A 10,518-nucleotide genomic window follows, 5' to 3' on the forward strand; every position below is an offset into this window, starting at 1 on the left:
TACCCAAAATGAGACGATGTGAGCATTATGGAGCAGGGTTAACCCTAACCCTAACTGTGCGTTCACACCAGACGCAACTTGTGCGAATAAATTGCATTATTCACGTGTAGTTGGACGCTTGAACACTTTGAGTTTACTCGCTTCATTGGCGCGTGAAATTCGCTTTATTCGCGTGTGAAATTCACTTCACAACAGACGCGAATTCGCGTCATGGGAGGGGCTTCTGCCAGTTGAGTTCATGCAACATTGTGAATTCAACCACCATTTATTTGGATAATTTTCAAAATATTACTGTTATAGTGTCATGAAATGTAGTTTTAAAAGTACTTCAGGCGAGAATGTAGTTGTTTAAAACTCAAATATGCAGTTTATTTATAAAGACAGCGCCTATTTAAAAAAGCTCCACACGATCAGCGGGAGCTCAGTGCTCGTGTTTACCGACGAGAGCAGTCTCAACTCGGCTAGTCCTTCTGACATTTGCCGCTGGCTCTGATGTCTCTTTAGTGGTTAAACATAAAATATAATTTGTTTTGGGTAAATCTATCAGATAATCTTTGGTCTTTATTCAATTAATCTATTAATATGTTAAAATTAAAATAAAAAGAGGCAATACTGTTTGATATAATATTTCGTTTCATTGTAATGTAGGCTATATAGGCCTACACATTTCCCTGAACTACATTTCTGTGGCTATTAATATGTTTAAATAAAAACAAAAGGAGGCAGTGATGTTTTTGTTCAAGTTTAGATTGTTATAGTTTTCTTGTTTTCAAATGATAAATGGAGCTAGCCTCCAAAAGGAATCCCTGTCTCGTTGCTGCATTCTCATTACACTATACCACAACACTTGTCTAATCACAAATAACTATTTTTACTATACTATTGTGAGTGTATTTGCAATGGGATATAATTAGAATTAATGTAAAAATGTTTGCCATAAGTATTCTAGTCTTAACATAGAAATAATATTTTCTTGTTAAACTTATAAGCTCAAAGACTAATCCGCCATACTAATCAGCCGTCAACCGGAAGTCTAGCAAAATGCTTTTTATTCCGGTTTCTATAAAAGTATGAAGATGTATCGTACAGCTCTGGGTATCCACATTCAACGACAATGATTCTGTCCTCCATTGTTGTTTCAGATTTCTGCCTCCGCTCGCTACATCGTAATCACGTCACTACTATAGCACGCTCCTGATTGGTTAACGCGGCGCGAATTTTCGCCTAAGTTCAGATTTTTCAACTCATGCGAATCACGCGTTACGCACGTCAAATGCCCGAAACGCTCAATTCGCGCTGCGTCATTCGCGTAAATCACGCCACAGGATGTCTATCGCGTCTTTGCATTGACTTAACATGTAAATCACTCGCGCTTAACGGTTCATTCGTGTCTGGTGTGAACTCACCATAACACTTATGTACTGTAATGTTTGTTTTACAAGTGAGACCCAGGAAATCCCTTATGTGGACAAATGCATCAGATATCACTACAGCTGAATAACATGCAGATATAGACACTTTGACTGATGAAATTCGGTTAGACAATAAACACACAATTATAATGCAACGCTAATTGACATTCATATTTTATTCATATGTTATGCCATGTCGGGACTTTAAAAAGTCCTGTTTCTTAAAAAAATAAAAAGACATGAATAGACATGAAAAGGCAAAAACAGTGGATTTTGTAACAATACGTGCAATAACGGTAGTAATAATTAGCAAGATTTTCATAATAATATCTAATATTAAATAGGAATATTGATATATAATTTTTTTCTCTATTCATTTGTTGCGTCTCCCAAAATGTGTAATAAACATGCTTTAAGTCCTGGTGTCCTCTACAGTGGACATGTAAAAAAATCAATGTCCTGTTTCATAACAGAAGGTCATATTTTAGAAATCCCTAAAACATAATGTCTTCTACAGTGTACAAAAATCCATAGCTGGTAGTCAGGAGGATATAGTGATTTTGGAGCAAAACATGACATTAGTCTCATAAATGGTCATGTTTGACACTATGTTAAGCAAACATACTACCTATCCCCTGTTGCCAGGAGCAACTGTTTTATAACTAATTTCGAAAAGTGAAGTTTTAAAAGAAAAGAAAGGGTTTAAAACAGTGTGAATAGAAAGGTGCCAGTAAAAAATTATGTGTAGTATGGGTTGGGCAACATTTGAATTTTAAAGGGGTCATATGATGCTTTTTTTTAAAGATCAATATTTTGTGTATTTGGTGTAACACAATATGTTAACATGCTTTAATGTTCAAAAAACACATTATTTTTAAAGGGTTAGTTCACCTAAAAATGAAAATTATCATTAATTACTCACCCTCATGTCTTTCCAGACCCGTAAGACCTCCGTTCATCTTCGGAACACAGTTTAAGATATTTTAGATTTAGTCCGAGAGCTTTCTGTCCCTCCATTGAAAATGTATGTACGGTATACTGTCCATGTCCAGAAAGGTAATAAAAACATCATCAAAGTAGTCCATGTGACATCAGAGGTTCAGTTAGAATTTGTTGAAGCATCGAAAATACATTTTGGTCCAAAAATAACAAAAATTACGACTTTATTCAGCATTGTCTTCTCTTCCGGGTCTGTTGTGAGTGCGACTGCTGTGACTGTTGACGTACGACGCTGCTGACATGTTTTCTGGTGCGCCCAATAACAAAGAAAACACGTCATTAGCATCGTACGTCGATGCTTCAACAAATTCTAACTGAACCTCTGATGTCACATGGACTACTTTGATGATGTTTTTATTACCTTACTGGATTACCTTAAGTTTTTAGCTCCAGCAATACCGGGATGCCTTTGTCCAGATTAGGGATTTCCTGCACGCCATAAGTTATTACTTCTATTAGTCCATTTTGGACTTTCTGCACAAAAGCTTCCTCCGGCTTCAAGTATGAATGAAACATACACTGCATGAGACTGTTTAGCGCTCCGTAATGTTCACATTGTCTCGTTTTGGATATGAATAAATTGTCCGGTCATACATAGTCTATCTTGTTTCGCCCATGTGCACACACATCCAGAGCACACAAACAGAAAAAATTCTTTTAAATGCATCTGACTGACAGATAAATCATGGTTGATCAATCATCCAGATGCACGTAAAATGCATGCGCTCTTATTTCAATGTTGTTGTTAACGTTGAGGATATTTTTGCTTCGTACATTTAGTTTAACTGCACTGTTGTAGAGGGTCATTTTTATCATTCAGCTGAACTATGTGCATGTATTTTAGACACTTACATTGTTCTTGCTCCATCCATGCAATAACTGCCCTTCTATGGACCAAGTTTATATTTACTTATACTGCTGTGTGCTCTGGTAATATCAAAGGTTTGACCCATTTGAGGAGCTAACATGATTTAAAACTACAACGCCAGTGATTGACAGTCAAAGCAAAGCACTGTTTGAAAGGCCCGCCCCCAGCTGAACTGGAAGTTTTGATTGGTTTTTGTCTGTTATTGCCTGAAGTGCAGGGCTCCACCCCAGGAGTTTGCAAAGCGCCCATCAAACGCTGGCTTGCTCCGTTTCTCCATCTGCGCCTTTTCTTTGTCTATTTTTTTTTTTTTTTGTGTACTTTGTACTTTTGGTGAAAAATAAATGTAGCGAAGTTGAATACTTTAGCTTTATTCTACTCAAGTAAAAGTAAAAGTGCCACAATTTAATTATACTCAAGAAAAAGTAGAAAAAATGTACAAATGTACTCAAGTACTGTAACTAAAGTATTTGTAATTAGTTACTTTCCACCCCTTTTAGTTAGTGTGTGTGTGTGTGTGTGTGTGCTCTGACATTTTCTGTTAATATTTTTATTTTTGTATGCTTAAGCTGTTTTTCCATTTGCCCTTGTTCAGATCTTTTTTGTCAAAGAGCTAACTAATATGCACTCATCACAAATAAAGCGAGGAAGAATGACTAAACATATTTTTAATTTTTTTTTAAATCCAAATCACTTATTCTTAGATGTAACAATACTATAATAAATGGTCCTCAAATTAATTTAAATTTCAAAGTTATATAAAATTCAACTGTTTTAACTGTTAAAGTCAATTTAATATATTTAAATTAAAGGGGGGAAAATTAAGTGTACTTAATTAGAACATTTAAGTTCTGAACTTTCCACACATAATATTTTTTTTCCCTGGATAATGACGACATTACTGTTTTCTCCAGAGCTGCTTAATAGATGAACTGGACTGGACAATTTCATAATTGATTAACTTTACACAGTTATTGAACTGAACTGAATCAACAATCTTTTTAGAGCTGTTGTACATCAGAATTTGTTTCCTGTTTTTGCATCACTGAATTGTTATTTTCCTGTTTAACACTGTAAAGTTGCTTTGAAACAATCTGTACTGTATAAAGTGCTGTATCCATAAAGGTGGCTTGACTCGTGTGCTGAGTGAGCAATCAGCAATCAAGTGCATGCAACAGAAGTGTGCACGCCGTCTCTCTCTACTTACTGTCAAGTAACATTAGTAATAGGTGCATCATTTTACTTTCTTTGATACCTACATTTACGTCCAAAATTACAAACCTCTCAGTGATGTCTTGAGAAAAGGATGCGTGTTTGTCTGTGCTCACTTGTCTGTGCTATTGCACAGTCAATACAATTGGCATGCTTCACTCATCAGCTCATGTATAGCAGCTATACTGGCGTAAATATTGAATTTTTGGAATACTGAATAAGATCAGTGATTCATATCCCTACATGATGGTTATGTCAAAACCTAACCAACAACACCTGATCACATTTTCATTTGGCACTCTTTGCCATGACAAATTAGTTGTATAAACATAGATACAACAGCTAGAGACAAACTACACTCTAAAAAATGCTGGGTTAAAAACAACCCAACTTGGGTTATTTGGCAACCCAGCGCTGGGTAAATATTGGAAAGAACACATGCTGGGTTATTTTGACCCAGCTGGTTGGGTTAAATGTTTTTACCCAACATGCTGGGTTGTTTTATTTAAGTCAACTATTGTTTAAAAATTATTATAGTGCTGGTTTAAAATGGGCTGGAAATTAAAAATCACACACAGAATTACAGAGGCAACAGCAATAATCAAAAGATGGAATATTTATTAATAAGCAAGAACATCCATGGACAAAAAATAAGAATTTTTTATTTGGATGAATACAGAATAGTTTAATATATTACATATATTTAAACTCATTTAACAAGCATTTTAAAAATTAAAAAAATAGAACATGAGCAAATAGATCTCCATCAGCAAATAGATGTTGCTGCGCTCGAGAGAGATGAGGTATGACTTTGAATGACCTAAATTACAGCATAACTGTATATACAGAATATGATAAAATATCACTTTTTAATGACACCCATTTTTGTTTTGCACATTTATTTATGTAGGTCATTGACGTTGAAGAAAAATATGAAGAGCTTTTGTTAAAGTTCAAGATCACAGAAGATACAGAGAAGCAGCAGTTCCAGATTTGTGACAGGATTAAGATGCTCCAGAATGAACTCGCAGTTCAATATTGTAGAGAAGACCATTCAGTATGCTCTCAGTTTGGTGATGCTATAGGATATAATGAACTGTCTCTTACAGAGAAGCTCTCAGTTCTTGAGGCATCTCTACAGTTCATTATACACAGTAGCACTGAAGATGCTGAAAATGATGAAGATCAGCCGCCTGCCTGGGAGAAGAGGTACAACTTTCTCTTGGGTTTGATGGAGCAGCTTCATGCCACAAATCCAACTTTAGTCCGATGCATTTTAATAACTGTACTTGACATGAAGACAGAGCTTTCAATACAAAGTAGGGCCATTTTGGGTCAAATGTTGTTCAACAGAATCTGGACACCAACAGAAATAATCTTCTTTTGCAAAAGTCTAGCAAGTCAACTCGACTCAGTTCTCCACACAGCACAAACATACCATCTGGACTGCAACCTTGTTCTCTCTGCTCTTATGAATGAAAACCCTTTAAAGTTTCTTCAAGAACAAATAAAAAATGACAAGGAAAAAGATGCTGATACAATTGTGAAGGAACTTTGTGAAGAAAATTGCCCAGAGAAAGTCTTGGTGCTGTTGAAGGTTGTGCTTAGAGACATAGAGTCAGAACTCCCAAAATATCAATCGGGGAAACTTACCAAGAAACAAATCAAAGATTTGAAAGAGAAGATAATATTTCTCAACCCTACAAACCCAGATATCACAATTCTGAAAGATGTATTAATTGGAATGTCAATAGCAGTGCAAGACTGCAAGATTCAAGGCTATGTTCCAAGACTTACACAATTAGCAACATTGCTATTGCTTCTCCATGCACATCTGACAGACAATAAAGGGTGCCTTCTAGAGATTGGTACAGGTGAAGGCAAGTCCTGTATTTTAGCCTTGTTTGCAACAATTCTGGCCATTCGTGGAACAAAAGTGGACATTGTGACAAGCTCTCCAGTTCTCGCCCATCGAGATTTTTTAAAATGTTTGATGTCACCTCATCTGTAGTACCTCCACATTACTCAAGTGCCTATCCACCCCTTCAAGATATTTACAAGCAACAAATAGTATATGGGACAGTGGAAGTCTTTGCAGCAGACACACTTAAACAGGAATTTGAGAGGAGGGCTACTCGCGGTAAAAGGCAGTTTGAGCTTGTAATAGTGGATGAAGTGGACTATATGACCTTGGACAATGGAGTTCAAGTAACATTCTTGTCCCATGAATCTACTGGATTTAGGCATGTGGAGCAAGTGCTTTCTAATATATGGCCCATGATATCTACTTTTCAACCAATTGAAATGCTTGAAACAGGGGAGATAAAATGGGCGACAAGAATACAATATTTTCATAAAGCTGTAACTGCAGCTGTTATGGGACAGGAAACATCAGACTACTTTTCAGCAAATGAGATTGTGACGAGTGGGGCGGGGCCGAGAGCCGTGGGAACGGAGCGAGGCCGGTGGAGTGATTGGGAAATGAGCGACACCTGCTCCACTCACCGGTCTCGAGTCCCACGGAGGAGATTGGGAGGATACAAAAGAGGAGCGACGACAGTGAAGGACGAGAGAGGACCAGGCCTGGGTTTTATTTTGTGTTGGTTTTTGTTTGTGAGCGGCAGTCATCCGTGAGGGGCTGTCGCGCTGTTTGTAACCATTGGATGTAACGATAAAACTCCATAATCACGGGAAGAAGGAGGCGGGAACCGGCGGACATTCAAATAAAACTTTAATAACCAAATAAACACAAAACAGCGCGACAGCCCCTCACGGACGACTGCCGCGCACAAACAAAAACCAACACAAAATAAAACCCAGGCCTGGTCCTCTCTCGTCCTTCACTGTTGTCGCTCCTCTTTTGTATCCTCCCAATCTCCTCCGGTGGACTCGAGACCAGTGAGTGGAGCAGGTGTCGCTCATTTCCCAATCACTCCACCGGCCTCGCTCCGTTCCCACGGCTCTCGGCCCCGCCCCACTCGTCACAGAGATCTTGTTGCCTGGAGTAACTTTGGGATTCTACACCCAGGAGGATATCGAAATGATGCATCAGGCTGAGAGCAAGAAAGAAAATGAAGATGATGGGAATGAGGACAAAATGTCCAAAGCATTATCTGAAGTCATGAAAAAACTTGGAGTTTCACATCAGTACGATCTTCTGACTGTATTTGAGGAGGTCTTGGAGAACAGTGCAGTGTTTAAGTGCTATTCTTTAGAGAACAAGAAAGCCAAATGTTTTCAAGCTCGGGAAAAACAAGGTGACCTCAATGTTGAAATGCTACTGCTGGAAGGAGGACTGGCGTGCGAAATAATGTCTGAGAAATTGCTCATTGATGCAACTGTGAGCACAATAAAGTCATCTATAAAGTACTCTGATGACCTCCAAACAGCTGAAGAATCCAACAAATTCAATGTCATCCCTATTTTCATGAAAAGTTATGTTGAAAATCAGTTACCAGTTTTTGTTGAGAATGCACTAAGGGCTGTTGAGATGTCACAGGGCAGAGAATACCTGATCGACAGCTCACCGACTGCTGAGAAAGATTGTCATGACAGACACATGTATAATGCAATAATTCCAGTGGACTTCAAAGCAAGTGGTGTGCTGGAGAAAAACAAGAAGTGGGGGAATGGTCTGCAGCAATTTTTGGAGTTCAAGCACCAGCTTGCAATTTCACCGTTATCCAATGTGACAAACTACATGTCAAATGTCCATTATTTTAAAAGGTACCTCAGTGGGAGAGGTATATTTGGTGTTTCTGGTACATTAGGAGGTAAGGCAGATCGGGAATTCCTGGCAAGACATTATAAAGTAAACAGTTATGCTGTGCCTGCACATCGCCATAAAAGGGTGGTGGAGCTTCCAGTCGAGATGACAGGTGGAAATCACCAGTGGATCCAGACTATTTGTGAAACTTCATGGAACGTAGCAGAAAGAGGACAAGTTGTCTTGGTAATTTGTGAAGATGTTAAAACAGCAGATGAACTACATGAGAGAATAAAAGATGGAGGCAGAGTTAAGGCAGAACAGATAACTCTGTACACAATCAGTGAGAAGCACAACATTGAAAGAGAGGAATTCTGTGCAGGCAGAATCATCATTGCTACAAATCTTGGAGGACGGGGGACAGACATAAAGGTTAATGAAAGTGTGAATATGTGTGGTGGTCTTTTCGTTCTTCTCACTTATTTTCCACACAACCAAAGAATCGAGAAACAAATATTTGGTCGCACATCTCGAAAAGGCAGTCCTGGGATGGTCCAGATGGTTTTGAACTGTGATCATCTCGCACCCGCTTACCAAGGTCAGTCTGTGGAAATCATGCGCCAGCTTAGAGAGGATTATGAAATTAAACGAATCCATGACATGGAAAGTAATGAGCTGGCTGCAATAAACCTAAAGGAAGATCTGTTCTCCAAATTTTGTAAATTGCTGAAGGATTTTGATAGGTATTACACACAAGAAGAAAAACTGGACCCCATGCAAATGCAGCTCAATAAAATGCCTGATTGCTTTAAACATCATCATCTTAAATTTGATTTTCAAACAAGCAATTGTAAGAACTGATCTACACAACCTAAACAAATCCACTGATTATGGTGCTAAATCCTATTGGCAAAGAGTCGTAAACTCTGACCCACACTACAGGGCTGTGGCACTCTATAACCAGGCATATATTACCATCAACCTCCGCAGGGGTAACTATAAAAAAGATGCTATAAAGCTGCTGGAAGACGCAAAGAAATCCATTGACGTCTATATCTCAGAAGTCTCAAACACAATGGTCTCAGGCTACTTACCAGTCACTGGTAACAAAAATCAGAGCACAGACAACAACAACAACTTTCAGAATCAAATGGAGGCCAGAATGAGCATATTTAAGTCTTGGAAGACATACATTGATAATACACTGGATAAACTTAAAGAGCTGGAGAGAAGTAACAGTGATGCCATTACAGAGGACTGTTCAGTCTACACACTCTCCAAAGAAAAAAACTTAATCATCACTAATGAGATGAGATCGATGTACGACTATGGCCTCTGTGTTGTTTTTGAGGTGAAAAAGAAGCCCAAGTTTTCCTTAGATGCTTTGATATGTTTTATACTGGGGTTGGTACAGGTTCTCGCTGGGGTTCTTGTTTGTACACTGACACTTGGAACAGCCAGCCAGTTTGGATTGGGCTTTTGATTTCGATTGGGTGTCATGGGCAATATCTAAGAGTATCAGCATTAGGCTTTCTTTGTTAACAGCTGGCTTTAGTGTTATCAGGAAATCAGTAACCAGTGTGTTTAAAGTGACAAAAAGTCTCCTCAATGGTTCAAAGTCCTTCTCTTCTGTTGCATCTGATTTCATCAAATCAGGGAACGCAATATTTACTTCATTCAAAGGAAGTTGTCAGTCTGATTTATCATGTGTTGGTAAGGAATCTTTTAAGTCTACACTGAAAACCATGACCTCTTCTACAGTGCTCAAACAGAACTTCAAATATGCAACTAAATATGCAAGTAAGGAACTTGTGAAACAGTCTGTGCACACTGGCATGAACTATGCAGCCAATGAAATACTTCAGGATGTCTTAAAGAAGAATATACAAAGCAGCTTTAAGAATGTTGTTACTTCATCAGTGAAGCAGAGCAGTAAACTGGAACAAACTCTTGTCGAGTTCATTAGCTCAGGCATTCCAAAAGCAGCCTTGAAAAAAAAGAATTTCAAAATTGACGAGAAATATGAAAATCAAATAAAAGAATCAATTGGCATGCTCTGCGAAGAGATAATACCTCACCTCATACTTGACTGTACCACAGCACAGGATGTTATCAGCAAACTCTATGAGGCGTGTGAAGCAGCAACAGATCTTATGGATAAAGCGAAACTGTCAGGTGTGCATGAAACAGCAATTCTGGCACTGAAAGTAGCTGAGGGGTCTGTAGCTCTCTCTCAAATATTGGATGCTGTACAAACAGAGGAGATAATACAACAGAAATTTGTTCCTCAATTACTGGAGAGTGTCAGCGAGCTTCAGAAAGAA

Source organism: Cyprinus carpio, chromosome B4, assembly GCF_018340385.1.
Source record: "Cyprinus carpio isolate SPL01 chromosome B4, ASM1834038v1, whole genome shotgun sequence".
Lineage (NCBI taxonomy): Eukaryota > Metazoa > Chordata > Actinopteri > Cypriniformes > Cyprinidae > Cyprinus > Cyprinus carpio.